Genomic DNA, 12,273 nt, shown 5'->3' on the forward strand with positions numbered 1-12,273 from the left:
TAAACGCATTTACTAGATTTTAAATGTTGTAGTTCTTATTAGAAGTTGCCTGAAAAGTATCCATCTGAGATTGCACTAAGACAAATAGCTATTAAAGTGTCAATAAACCCATATCATAAAAATACTATCAATAAATGCTGTATTACATGCTGTTCATACTTATTCAGTCAATATGAGATTCATTTCTGTATTCAGCAAAAAAACCTGGTTGATCCTTCTGTTCCCTAGTTCCCCCTTTTGATCACGTCACCGATGCATTTGAGGATTTTGCAGAGCAGTGTTGGCAGCTCTGCACATGCTCAGTTTTCTGTGAGTTTCTATGCTGAGCATTTCCTTCCTATCACATCTGAGCAGCCCATGTGACTATAGAGTAACACATGTGAGTGAATACTCAGTGGTAAATGACAGTCCACTCCCTCCCTCCCCCTCCATGCCCACTAAGCGGCTAAACACAATGGGGGTGGGATAATACATCTTAATTTATGAAGGCCTCTCCTCCCTGTTATTCTAAGACACAGACTGGAGGGGCAGGACACAGCCAGTGATTGGCAGAAATCTGCTCACACTATGTTATTGTTAAAAAATAATAACGATTTGGTTTAAAATATTTGTATAATAATTTAAAACAGTTTATTGATATTAATTATTTATTTTTACTCTGTATCCCAAAGGCTGTTTTTTTCAACATGTGATCAGCAGCAGAGGACTAGAAGCTTCTCCCACCACTGTTTCTATACAGACAGGGCGGGAAAGAGTTAGGTCATGTGACAGCTGTGTATCAAAAAAGGTACTTAGATCATTTTTTTTATTAAAATAATTACAATGCCATCTTCCACATACAGAAAGAGAAGGGATGGTGTAACTAAACAGTGTTTGTTTAGTATCACTTAAAGATGGTAATACAATGTTTTTTTTTGTTTGTTTAACCAGTGGGTTAAATGAAAAAAGCTGATCCAATCCCTACATCCATACATATGATATGGATGGAGGAATCGTTCCTACTACGCTATTGTACTCTGACTGCAGGGAGACTACCCTGCTGTTAGAATGTACTGATCAGCACTGCAGCCTATTGCCTGCAGCACTGATCGAGTGGCTTTTATCTGACAGGATGGTTGAACAGAAGCCGATCAGTAGATTGACTTTTGTTCAACCACATCGGCAACACGTGGATTCAAATTTTGATCCACGTGTGGACAACTTTAGTTGATTCCAACCATGTGAGTCAGAGTTTGTGGAAAATAAGGCTACCACACATCAGACAGATATTCTCAGATTTTTAAAGATTTTCTTCTTGCTGTCAAAAGTATGATATGATATGATATGATATGTTATGACATTAGCTGGCCTCCGTTTCATCTGCAGCATCTCTTCTGACCCATCAAACAACTTTCTTATCATGTGCAGGGTTAGTGTGAATGGGCAATTTGGTGTGGATTTCATGTGTAGATTGCCATTGAGGATTGTCAAGTAGGGTGGGAGGGTGGGTTAGGGTAGTGTCTGATGTTATGTAGTGCCATTTAGTTGCAGTTAGAGAGTCAGCATGTAATGCTGCTATGTACTCTTGTGTAATTTCTATTATAAAAGCTGCATGCCAGAGCCATTTTGTATTACTGAGAATCACACTAGTCATCACAGTGCCACTGCTTGTGTCAGATTGCTAACAGAGAAGACTGACAGGCTCAGACAGCTTTTCTTTAGTCACTTGGCAGCAAGGTTGACACTTTTTACACTAAGAAAAAAAAATGCGTGTGGCATTCTGTGCAACAGTATCTAGATGCACAAAATTCACCGCAGTGCTAATGTATCCACCAAATTGCTAACTGAGGACAAGCTTCTCTTGAAAGGCTTGTCATCAAAGCTGAGACTTGGTAAAAAGGGTCAAGCTGGTTGTGCATTTTCCAAATTACAAAGAGATTACTCTGCCAGTTTTGCTTCCTCTATGTTTTTGCCCACAGTACTAAAAAACGCTGCTGATTTTTTCCCCTTTTGAGAAAGACATCAGTGGTATTTTTTGTAGCAGGCTACACTGACAGTGCATTTTCCAACTTGGAAACAGATAAGACTGCCAGTCTGTCTTCTTTATGTACTTCCTGGCAAAGCTAACATTCATCAGGGACATTTTACACGCTAATAAAAACCTGGTAGGGGTTCCAGCCCCCCTTACAACGCTATCCAAATCAAAAGATATTAGATACACTTTAAATTAGATTCATTCCCTAATTGGATGACAATCTGTTTGCTAAAGCACAGTGAGAGGGATTTACTAAAACTGGTGCACACAGAATCTGGTGCAGCAGCACATAGTAATTAATCAGCTTCTAACTTCAGTTTGTTCAATTAAGCTTTGACAATAAAACCTGGAAGCTGATTGGTTTCTATGCAGAGCTGCACCAGATTTTGCACTCTAAAGTTTTGGTAAATCAATCCCAGTGTGTCTTTAACAATTGAGGTGATTTGTTAAACTAGTGTTTCCACCATAGCAACCTGTCATGGCAACATGCTCATCTAACATTACCGCTACGGTGATCCACTGTTCCCCCCTTCTCTCCCTCTCTTTTTCTTCTTAACTCCTCTTTCTTTACTAGACATGTGTGGTTTGTTTCTTTCTGAATTAACATTCGGACAAATTTTTGGTCAGAGATTCAGATAGATCCGAATAACTGAATTACAGTATAAACAAAGTTTACAGAATGCTCTGAATAACAAAATGAAATTCGTCTGAATTACGTAAATTGAAATTAGAATTGAATTTTACATCAAACTCCATTTGGATTTGAACTGTAAACATATTTCTGAAATTAAAGACTGTGTGTGTTATTAGTGTACCATTTTGAAACAATGATGTTTTTGTTAAGCCAAAGGTGATTTAAAGAGTCATTGTAATCATTTGATGAAGATTTATCTTTTGTTTATTCACTTTGCCGCATTTGAATTAAAAAAATATAATATTGTGGTTTTGACCAATTCAAAATTTATCTATTTGAACTGTTCGAAACGAAAAAAATCGGTAAATTCGAATAACATTAAAAAAATTCCGAATACGAATTCCGGAATACAAATCCCGAATGCGAATTGAATGAATCAACCAACTTTAACATGTTTTTCTAAATGACTAGATTAACTAATCTAAACGAAACTAAACATTTTTCATCATGCACATGTCTATTCTTTACCTCTTTCTTTCTACCCATCCCTCCTCTTTTACCCCCCCCCCTTTTCCCCTTCTCCTACTTTCCCTTCCCCTACAAGTTAGGCCCAATGTGATAACAAGTGGGTTGAAAATGGCGCCTGGTGTAATGATTTAAAACATAGCTGCCCCTTTGAAAAAGTGTAAACATTGAACCGTATAGAAAAATCTAATGTAAAGGTGTTGGCACTAAAAACATACAAAATAAAAGTGAAAAGGCAAATGGTGATTACAAAAGCAAATAAATATATAAAGGGGGTTATTTACGAAAGGCAAATCCACTTTGCACTACAATTGCAAACTACAAGTGCAAAGTGCACTTGAAATTGCACTGAAAGTGCACTTGGAAGTGAAGTCGCTGTAGATCCGAGGGGGACATGCAAGGAAAATAAAAAACAGCATTTTAGCTTGCACATGATTGGATGATAAAATCAGGAGAGCTTCACCTCATTTCAGATCTACCCCTCAGATCTACAGCGACTGCACTCCCAAGTGCAATTTCAGTGCAATTTCAAGTGCACTTTGCACTTGTAGTTTGCACTTATAGTGCAAAGTGGTTTTGCCTTTTGTAAATAACCCCCAAAGTCCAAAGTGACAATCCCAACACCATAGATAAATGAAATCTTCTGGTTTGATGTTTCTTCAAATAAAAGGTTCACCACGAGTGCTCATGAGGTAGATGGAAACTCACCAAAGGTGTCTGACCACTTTTTACAGTAAGTTAAAATGTGCTTGAATTGAATGGACCAGAGGAATCCTAGGTAGGCATCTCTATACTATGTGATCCCGTCCAGATGGCGGCTGAGGATAAGGGAGCAGACTCCACAAAGGACACACAAAAATAACTCTTAAGTAAGTAAGTAAGTTTTAATAAAAAATGTATAAAAAGGTAACAAAAGATTTTGCACTCACATGTGACTGTGCTATGCCCAGCACTGAGGTATCTACAGCATGTACGGGTGGATATATCAGTATCGCGACGGCGTGCGTTCCACGACTTGTTCTGGATATGCCAAATAGGATATCACATAGAGGTCCCGGAGGACCCGGAAGTGCGGACTCGTCACTTCCGGGTCCTCTATGTGACATCCTATTTGGTATGCCCAGAACAAGGCGTGGATCGCATGCCGCCGTGCAAGCCCCCCTGCCCCAAAGCACCCACCCCCCCATGTTGAGGGCTACAATCTGGTATGGTTCAGGAGGGGGGGCACTCGCTCGTCTCCTCCCTTTCCTGACCTGCCAGGCTGCAAGCTCGGATAAGGGTCTGGTATAGATTTTGGGGGGATCCCACGCCATTTTTGTAAACAAAACTGGCATGGGGGGTCCCCTCCAAATCTATACTAGACCCAAAGGCCTGGTATGGACCTGGGGGGGAGCCGACGCTGTTTTTTTCACTTTTTTTAACCCGGCAATTCTTTTTCTTTTTTTTTTACATTCAGCTTCCCCGCTGACAGATGATGACTCATTGGTTGTTAAGGATGCGGCAGCCAGCTTCCCAGCCCCCTCCTTAGCAACTAGCTATTTACATTGTAAAAAAAAATGCAAAAAAAAAAAACGCAAAATAAATGCAAAATACATCATAAAATGCATTAGTGTGAATGGAGCATGAGGCTCCATTCACACTAATACATTTTTTTATGCTATTTTCATTTTGCAGAAATGCAGGGAATTTTCAGGAAGCCTGATGACAGCTGATGACACATCAGTTGTTAAGGAGTCAGACGTGGCGGCTGGCTTCCCGACCTGCTCCTTAGCAACAAGCTATATACAGTGAATTAAAAAAAAAACACACAAATCGCAAAATGAAAATCATGGCAAAATCGCAGTAAAAACCTGGTTACAAAAATGCAGAAAGCACAGCAAAAAGCACTGCAGAAACACTTGTATTTGCCCTCCTTATTCATGTGCCCGGCCTCGTTCAGGACGCCAGTCACATGAAATACTATGGCAGGGATAGACAGGAGGGTGTGTATTTTGAAGCACGTGATTAGAGCCAGAGGCTCTAATAGACTTCAAAATAGGGTGGGCTATCCCACCCTGTTGTGTGACATAGCAAATTAATTTTCGCTATTTCTACACTAACGTTCCTCCCTGTGAGGCTCGATTCACACTAATGCATTTTATGATGTATTTTGCATTTATTTTGCGTTTTTTTTTTTTGCATTTTTTTTTACAATGTAAATAGCTAGTTGCTAAGGAGGGGGCTGGGAAGCTGGCTGCCGCATCCTTAACAACCAATGAGTCATCATCTGTCAGCGGGGAAGCTGAATGTAAAAAAAAAAGAAAAAGAATTGCCGGGTTAAAAAAAGTGAAAAAAACAGCGTCGGCTCCCCCCCAGGTCCATACCAGGCCTTTGGGTCTAGTATAGATTTGGAGGGGACCCCCCATGCCAGTTTTGTTTACAAAAATGGCGTGGGGTCCCCCCAAAATCTATACCAGACCCTTATCCGAGCTTGCAGCCTGGCAGGTCAGGAAAGGGAGGAGACGAGCGAGTGCCCCCCCTCCTGAACCATACCAGATTGTAGTCCTCAACATGGGGGGGTGGGTGCTTTGGGGCAGGGGGGCTTGCACGGCGGCATGCGATCCACGCCTTGTTCTGGGCATACCAAATAGGATGTCACATAGAGGACCCGGAAGTGACGAGTCCGCACTTCCGGGTCCTCCGGGACCTCTATGTGATATCCTATTTGGCATATCCAGAACAAGTCGTGGAACGCACGCCGTCGCGATTCTGATATATCCACCCGTACATGCTGTAGATACCTCAGTGCTGGGCATAGCACAGTCACATGTGAGTGCAAAATCTTTTGTTACCTTTTTATACATTTTTTATTAAAACTTACTTACTTACTTAAGAGTTATTTTTGTGTGTCCTTTGTGGAGTCTGCTCCCTTATCCTCAGCCGCCATCTGGAGACCTGTCTCCCGATTGGCCAAAGCATTAGGCAACCCTATTGGATGCCTAACGCTTTTCTGGAAGAGGAGACATGGCGTTATATGCCTGAGGAGCCGAGCGGACACCAGAGCTGCTGCTTACCGCCACTGCAGAAGAGGAGGAGGAGAGCCCTTTCACTCCAGGAGAGGAACATAGCCCCGCCACACGAATGGTAAGTGCCGCCGGATTGGCCACGGGGGGGGGGGGGGGCGGTTGGTGAAGTGACAGCCGGGGACGTGCCTGGCTGCATTTGATAGCACAGTGGCTATATTAGGTGGGCGCAGTGGCTGCAAATGATGGGCAAATTGGCTGTAATTGATAGCACAGTGGCTGTATTTGATGGGCACAGTGGCTGCTAATGATGGGTACAGTGGCTGTATTTGATAGTACAGTGGCTGTATTTGATGGGCACAGTGGCTGCATATGATGGGTACAATGGCTGCATTTGATAGGCACAGTGGCTGCATATGGTGGGCACAGTGGCTGCATTTGATGGGCACAGTGGCTGCATTTGATGGCACAGTGGCTGTATTTGATGGGCACAGTGGCTGCATATGATGGGTACAATGGCTGCATTTGATAGGCACAGTGGCTGCATATGGTGGGCACAGTGGCTGCATTTGATGGGCACAGTGGCTGCATTTGATGGCACAGTGGCTGTATTTGATGGGCACAGTGGCTGCATTTGATGGGCATAGTGGCTGCATTTGATGGGCACAGTGGCTGTATTTGATGGGCACAGTGGCTGTATTTGATGGGCACAGTGGCTGCATATGATGGGCATAGTGGTTGCATTTGATGGGCACAGTGGCTGCATTTGATTGGCACAGTGGCTGCATTTGATTGGCATAGTGGCTGCATTTGATGGCATAGTGGCTGCATTTGATGGCACAATGGCTGTAATTGATGGCACAGTGGCTGCATTTGATGTTTTTTTTAAGTATTTTTCAGAATTTTTTCAGTTTGTTTGAACCCCCCCAAAAATTTTGAGCACCAGCCGCCATTGTTTGAAAGAGTACCACCAGTTTAGTTTAGTTCTACTATTTTACTATTCAAAAGCCCTGCATAAATTAGTATTTTATTGTGTTGGCAGAGACCTTGCATGTAAAAAAATTTCACTTACTGCCACTTATCTGTTCTGTAACATAGGCGTCAAGGCCCAATGTATACAGTTGGATGTTTATACACACAATTTAAAATGTTTCATTGGCCTTGAAACTGCTGCATGTGACAGAAAATATATACATTTTATAGTATTGCTATAAAAGAGACTAAGTGGTGCATTCATAATTTAAAAAAAAAATTGCAGAGCTATTTATTCTGTAAAACTGCATACGTCCATTTTATTTGAATAGGACTTGTTTTCCTGCTAGCCCTATGTTTTCTTCCATCAACTCCAGAACTGGAAAGATCAGATCAGTAAGTCATTATAATAGTGTAATTATAATGACCCAAGTGTTAGTGGTGTATTTATAAAAAATCTGCAACACTATTATGCCCCGTACACACGGTCGGACTTTGTTTGGACATTCCGACAACAAAATCCTAGGATTTTTTCCGACGAATGTTGGCTCAAACTTGTCTTGCATACACACGGTCACACAAAGTTGTCGGAAAATCCGATCATTCTGAACGCGGTGACGTAAAACACGTACGTCGGGACTATAAACGGGGCATGGGCCAATAGCTTTCATCTCTTTATTTATTCTGAGCATGCGTGGCACTTTGTCCGTCGGATTTGTGTACACACGATCGGAATTTCCGACAACGGATTTTGTTGTCGGAAAATTTTATATCCTGCTCTCAAACTTTGTGTGTGGGAAAATCCGATGGAAAATGTGTGATGGAGCCTACACACGGTCCTATCCGACAACAAGGTCCTATCACACATTTTCCATCGGAAAATCGGACCGTGTGTACGGGGCATTAGTCCTGTCAAGCTGTATGTACATTTTTTGTGTGAATGGGTCAACATCAAATGTTATTAAGCTATATACTCTCCAGGTCAAAAGTTATTCATTCACACAGGATAGCAGGAATCAAGAAAATCCCAGATTACAGCCACTAGATGGAGATGACAATCATAGTGAATTAGTATTTATTTCCAAGGATTATTAGTTTATTGACCATAATGCAGTATTTTTCTGCTTTAGTCTATTATGTATAACTAAATAACTCTCAACCTGGAGAGAAAATATAAAGAAAAAAATGTTGGTATAAGATAGACAATCAACCAGGTATTGGAGATCTCCACCTCACCAAACAAAAAAACAAGCATTGGAGACTTCCATTTCACCAAACCAACCTAACAGGTCTCAGTACAAAATGGTATTCCTGTATTACACAGGTAAAGATGTTAAAACCCTTCATCAAAATGTTCTCCACCATGGACTCAATAAGGCGGCAATATAGGATGAGAGGGAGAGACTATCACCCTTTTTCCCCATTCACCAGCACACAGATCTTGATACAATGGGTCTAGTAACCCATGGAACATGTTCAGTGCATTCTCCTGAACCTGCCATGTGATCAGCATGCAAAACAGTAATACTACTGCCTAAGACAAAAAGTTGTTTGGTTGGAGATTGCTGTCAGCTTCAGGAAACCTTCTCTAAGAATTGTCATGCCACTGTCTGAGGCCAATTGAGGCGGCTGCCTGAGGCAGCACTCATGGTGGCACAATGTGGGGTGGCACTGAGGTCAGAGTGTCCATATCAGATACTCCATACTCCACAGAGCCGGTTAATTGTGCAGGTTCAATGTCATTGAGCATAGAGCTGCCAGCCACTGCACATGCTCATTTGACAGGCTCAGCATCATACATAGGGTGGGAAAACTGACTACTGTGGGTGGCATCTGCCTCGACCCTGGGTAGAGGGGCAAGTGAAGATGGATAAGTAGAGATAACTATGACTATACATTATTCTGTACCTAATGGCTGTGTGATATCTACTAAGGCAGGGGTAGGCAACCTCGGTCCTCCAGCTGATTTGAAACTACAAGTCCCATGAGACATTGCAAGACCCTGACAATTACAGGCATGACTCCTAGAGGCAGAGGCATGATGGGAGTTTTAGTTTTACCACAGCTGGAGGGCCGAGGTTGCCCACCCCTATCCTAAGGAGTAAAGGCATCATGTTATTGAATATATTAGAAATTGTCACATCCATCCAAGTGCAGCTAGTCCAGGTGCTTCATAGTGGTGACACAGAGAGATGTATGGAATATTGTGGGTGGTTCTTAAAACGGCAGCAATTAACAGAATGAAGTCTTATTCCATCTCAATGGTAGTGTCAACCGCCATAATGCATATTATTTGTCTGAGAACAAACTGGATAGCTGAAGGTTATTTTCAAACTGATCCATGATTATGGTGTGGCGATATATGGTGACAGATTAATTGAGCCATATATTTTGATGGTAATGTAGGATTCGGAAACTCACCTCTGTATGTTACAATTTTCTCTCACTTAGATGACACTCCTTTGTTGGAACAACATAAAATATGGTTTAAGCAAGACAAGGCCCCATTATGGTATGCAATTGCTTTGAGAATTTTTTTTTCAATCAAACTTTTCCAAACACATGACTCAGAAGAGGAGGTTCATCAATCCAGTAAAATGGACTCCTAGGTCTCCAGACCTAATAACACTTGACTTTTCCTTTAGGGTTATCTGAAGTCAGTAGTCTATTGATATCAGCACAGAACAATCATTGCACTAAAGGAGAAAGTCAACTCTGCGTGTACCAACATTACTTCTGCTACATTAAGAAATGTATTTAACATATAAGTTGTTCACGAGTGTTTCAAAATCAAGGCCATCAATCTGAGCATTTACAGTAATAAAACGTTTAAATACATTTTTGCCTATGAATCTAGACTTTTATATATTCCTGCATTTTGTTTTCTTTTTACATTTGTCATTTCTGTTGCCAATGCTTCCTCCTGGCTAGTGCTGCAAAAATAAAATATAAATGCAAATTCGGTTTGATTGCCTCCCTTTCTGATCAGTAGTGCTTCACTACAAAGTGCCTAAAGAGATGACAAAATAGAGTCATCTGTTCCACATATAGGCTGCAGAACAACAGTAAATAAACAAGAACCATAGCAGACTCAATAAAACCTATTCTATTGGAATTTGTAATTCTTATGTCAAATACTCACTGGTGAAACACATTTAGGATGTAAATCACAAGAATCAAAAAAAAAAAAAATCACATGTAGAGTGCCTTGAAAAAATATTCACACCCCTTGAAATTTTCCACATTTTGTCGTATTACAACCCAAAACGTAAATGTATTTTATTGGGATTTTATGTGATAAACCAACACAAAATGGCACATAATTGTGAAGTGAAAGGAAAATGATACTGTATTTTTTTCACCATAAGATGCATTTTTTTCCCCCAAAAAATGGGGGGAAATGTCCCTGCGTCTTATGGAGCGAATACTGACCAGGCACCGCCCCCCCCATCGCCACCGCCATGTCAGAATACCGGCGCTCGGCTTCTCTGTGGAGGAGAGAGGACAGGATATGAGGCGTATCCTTGCAGGGGAATACCAAGGGGAAGCGGGGGAAGCTGGTCCACCCCGGGTGCCAAAACATGGGAGAAGGTGTCAGTAGCGTCGTTATGGGGGTGCGCTCCGCACCCAGGTCGGGTGACACCCACCAGAGGTGACATCATCCCGAAAGTGGCGAGAGCCCTGGCTGTTTTTTTTTTAGCCGGAACAACCCTGGTGCTGTGGTCTGGTCCAGTCTCACCTCCTGCTCCTTCCACCAGCAGCTGCTACTGCAAACTATGTCCCCAGTCCTCCTTCCTAGCTGCTGCCCGGGTGCATCTGAGGCTGAGAGCCAGCCAGCGAGCCAGCCAGCATTGTGCATTGTAATAGCAGTGTCCTCCGCTGCCTGAGGTGAGGTGGTGATAAGAGACTGGGAGGTGTGGTCTGGCATGGTATCCACTACCCAGTCACCTGAGTTGTGATAGAAGAGGCTGAAGGGGTGTTTGTGTCTGCCCTGCCACCCTGAGCTGATCTGGGAAGGGGGGGTTGCTGTGTCCACCACCACCACCCAGGTATAGTGTAGCTGAGCTGATTTGATAGGGGGGTGGTATTGCTGTGGTATTGCTGTGTGTCCACCATCCTACCTATAGCAGTAGTATAACTTTAAATATTTTAGTATACCATTTGGTTCAGAATATTTTTTTTCTTGTTTTCCTCCTCTAAAACCTAGGTGCGTACTTTTGGCCTTGGAGTTATTGCTTTGATCCAAGTTCAGTCCAGGAACAGGAGGAGGAAGAATTCATGGACCAAAAATTGGTTGCTTTATTAATCCTGACCAATTATGTCATATTCAAAATTTAAAATAAAATTGCATTTGCGCTAGGAAGATAAACAGTGTAAAAATAATTTATAAATAGTCTAAAATCAGTAATCATATAAAGTGCATAGCTATCCAGAAGAATATACTCAAAAAAATATAAATAATCATAGTCATATAAAGTGCATAGCTATCCAGAAGAATGTACTCAAAAATCTATTATAATCCGTGTATCATTAATATTGTGATATAATTAATAAAGTGCGACATGCAAAAATATTAAAAATACAAGTGTAAACTCAGGCTAAAAATTATATCCACTCCTTCACCAAATTAATTTAGAAAAACCATAAATGTTCATCAAAATTATATCTTTAGTGCACAAATCCAGTGTTCATCAAAAAGTGCTTTTCATCATGCTCTTCAAAAACAGTGCAGAACATCTAACATGCTTCAGTGCTTTTCCAGTGTTCCCCAAAGGCCTATGCGCTCACCTCAGAGCGTGTGACACAGTACCTAAACTATGCCAAAACACGCTTGGGAGCCACTCCTGGGCTCTAATGGTATGCAGGTGATGAAATCCAACTCGCTCAATCAGCAGCATTCCAGATCATGGATAAAAAAGAAAAAGCTCCATAGTGTGATATTGCAAAGATTTTTATTACAAGTAAATATTCCCTTCATAAGGGTACCCACATGTTATAGGTGCGTGAGTGCACCATCCTATTCAGGGCTCTGCATGTGGTAACCAGAAGAAGAGAATGTGTGCTGCATTTCGAGATTTCATAATTTGCCACATCACGAATGTTAGTCCTCCATTACGAGCGCTAGT

The sequence above is a fragment of the Aquarana catesbeiana genome, linkage group LG04 (genome assembly GCF_042186555.1).
Source record: "Aquarana catesbeiana isolate 2022-GZ linkage group LG04, ASM4218655v1, whole genome shotgun sequence".
In the NCBI taxonomy this organism is placed as follows: Eukaryota; Metazoa; Chordata; class Amphibia; order Anura; family Ranidae; genus Aquarana; species Aquarana catesbeiana.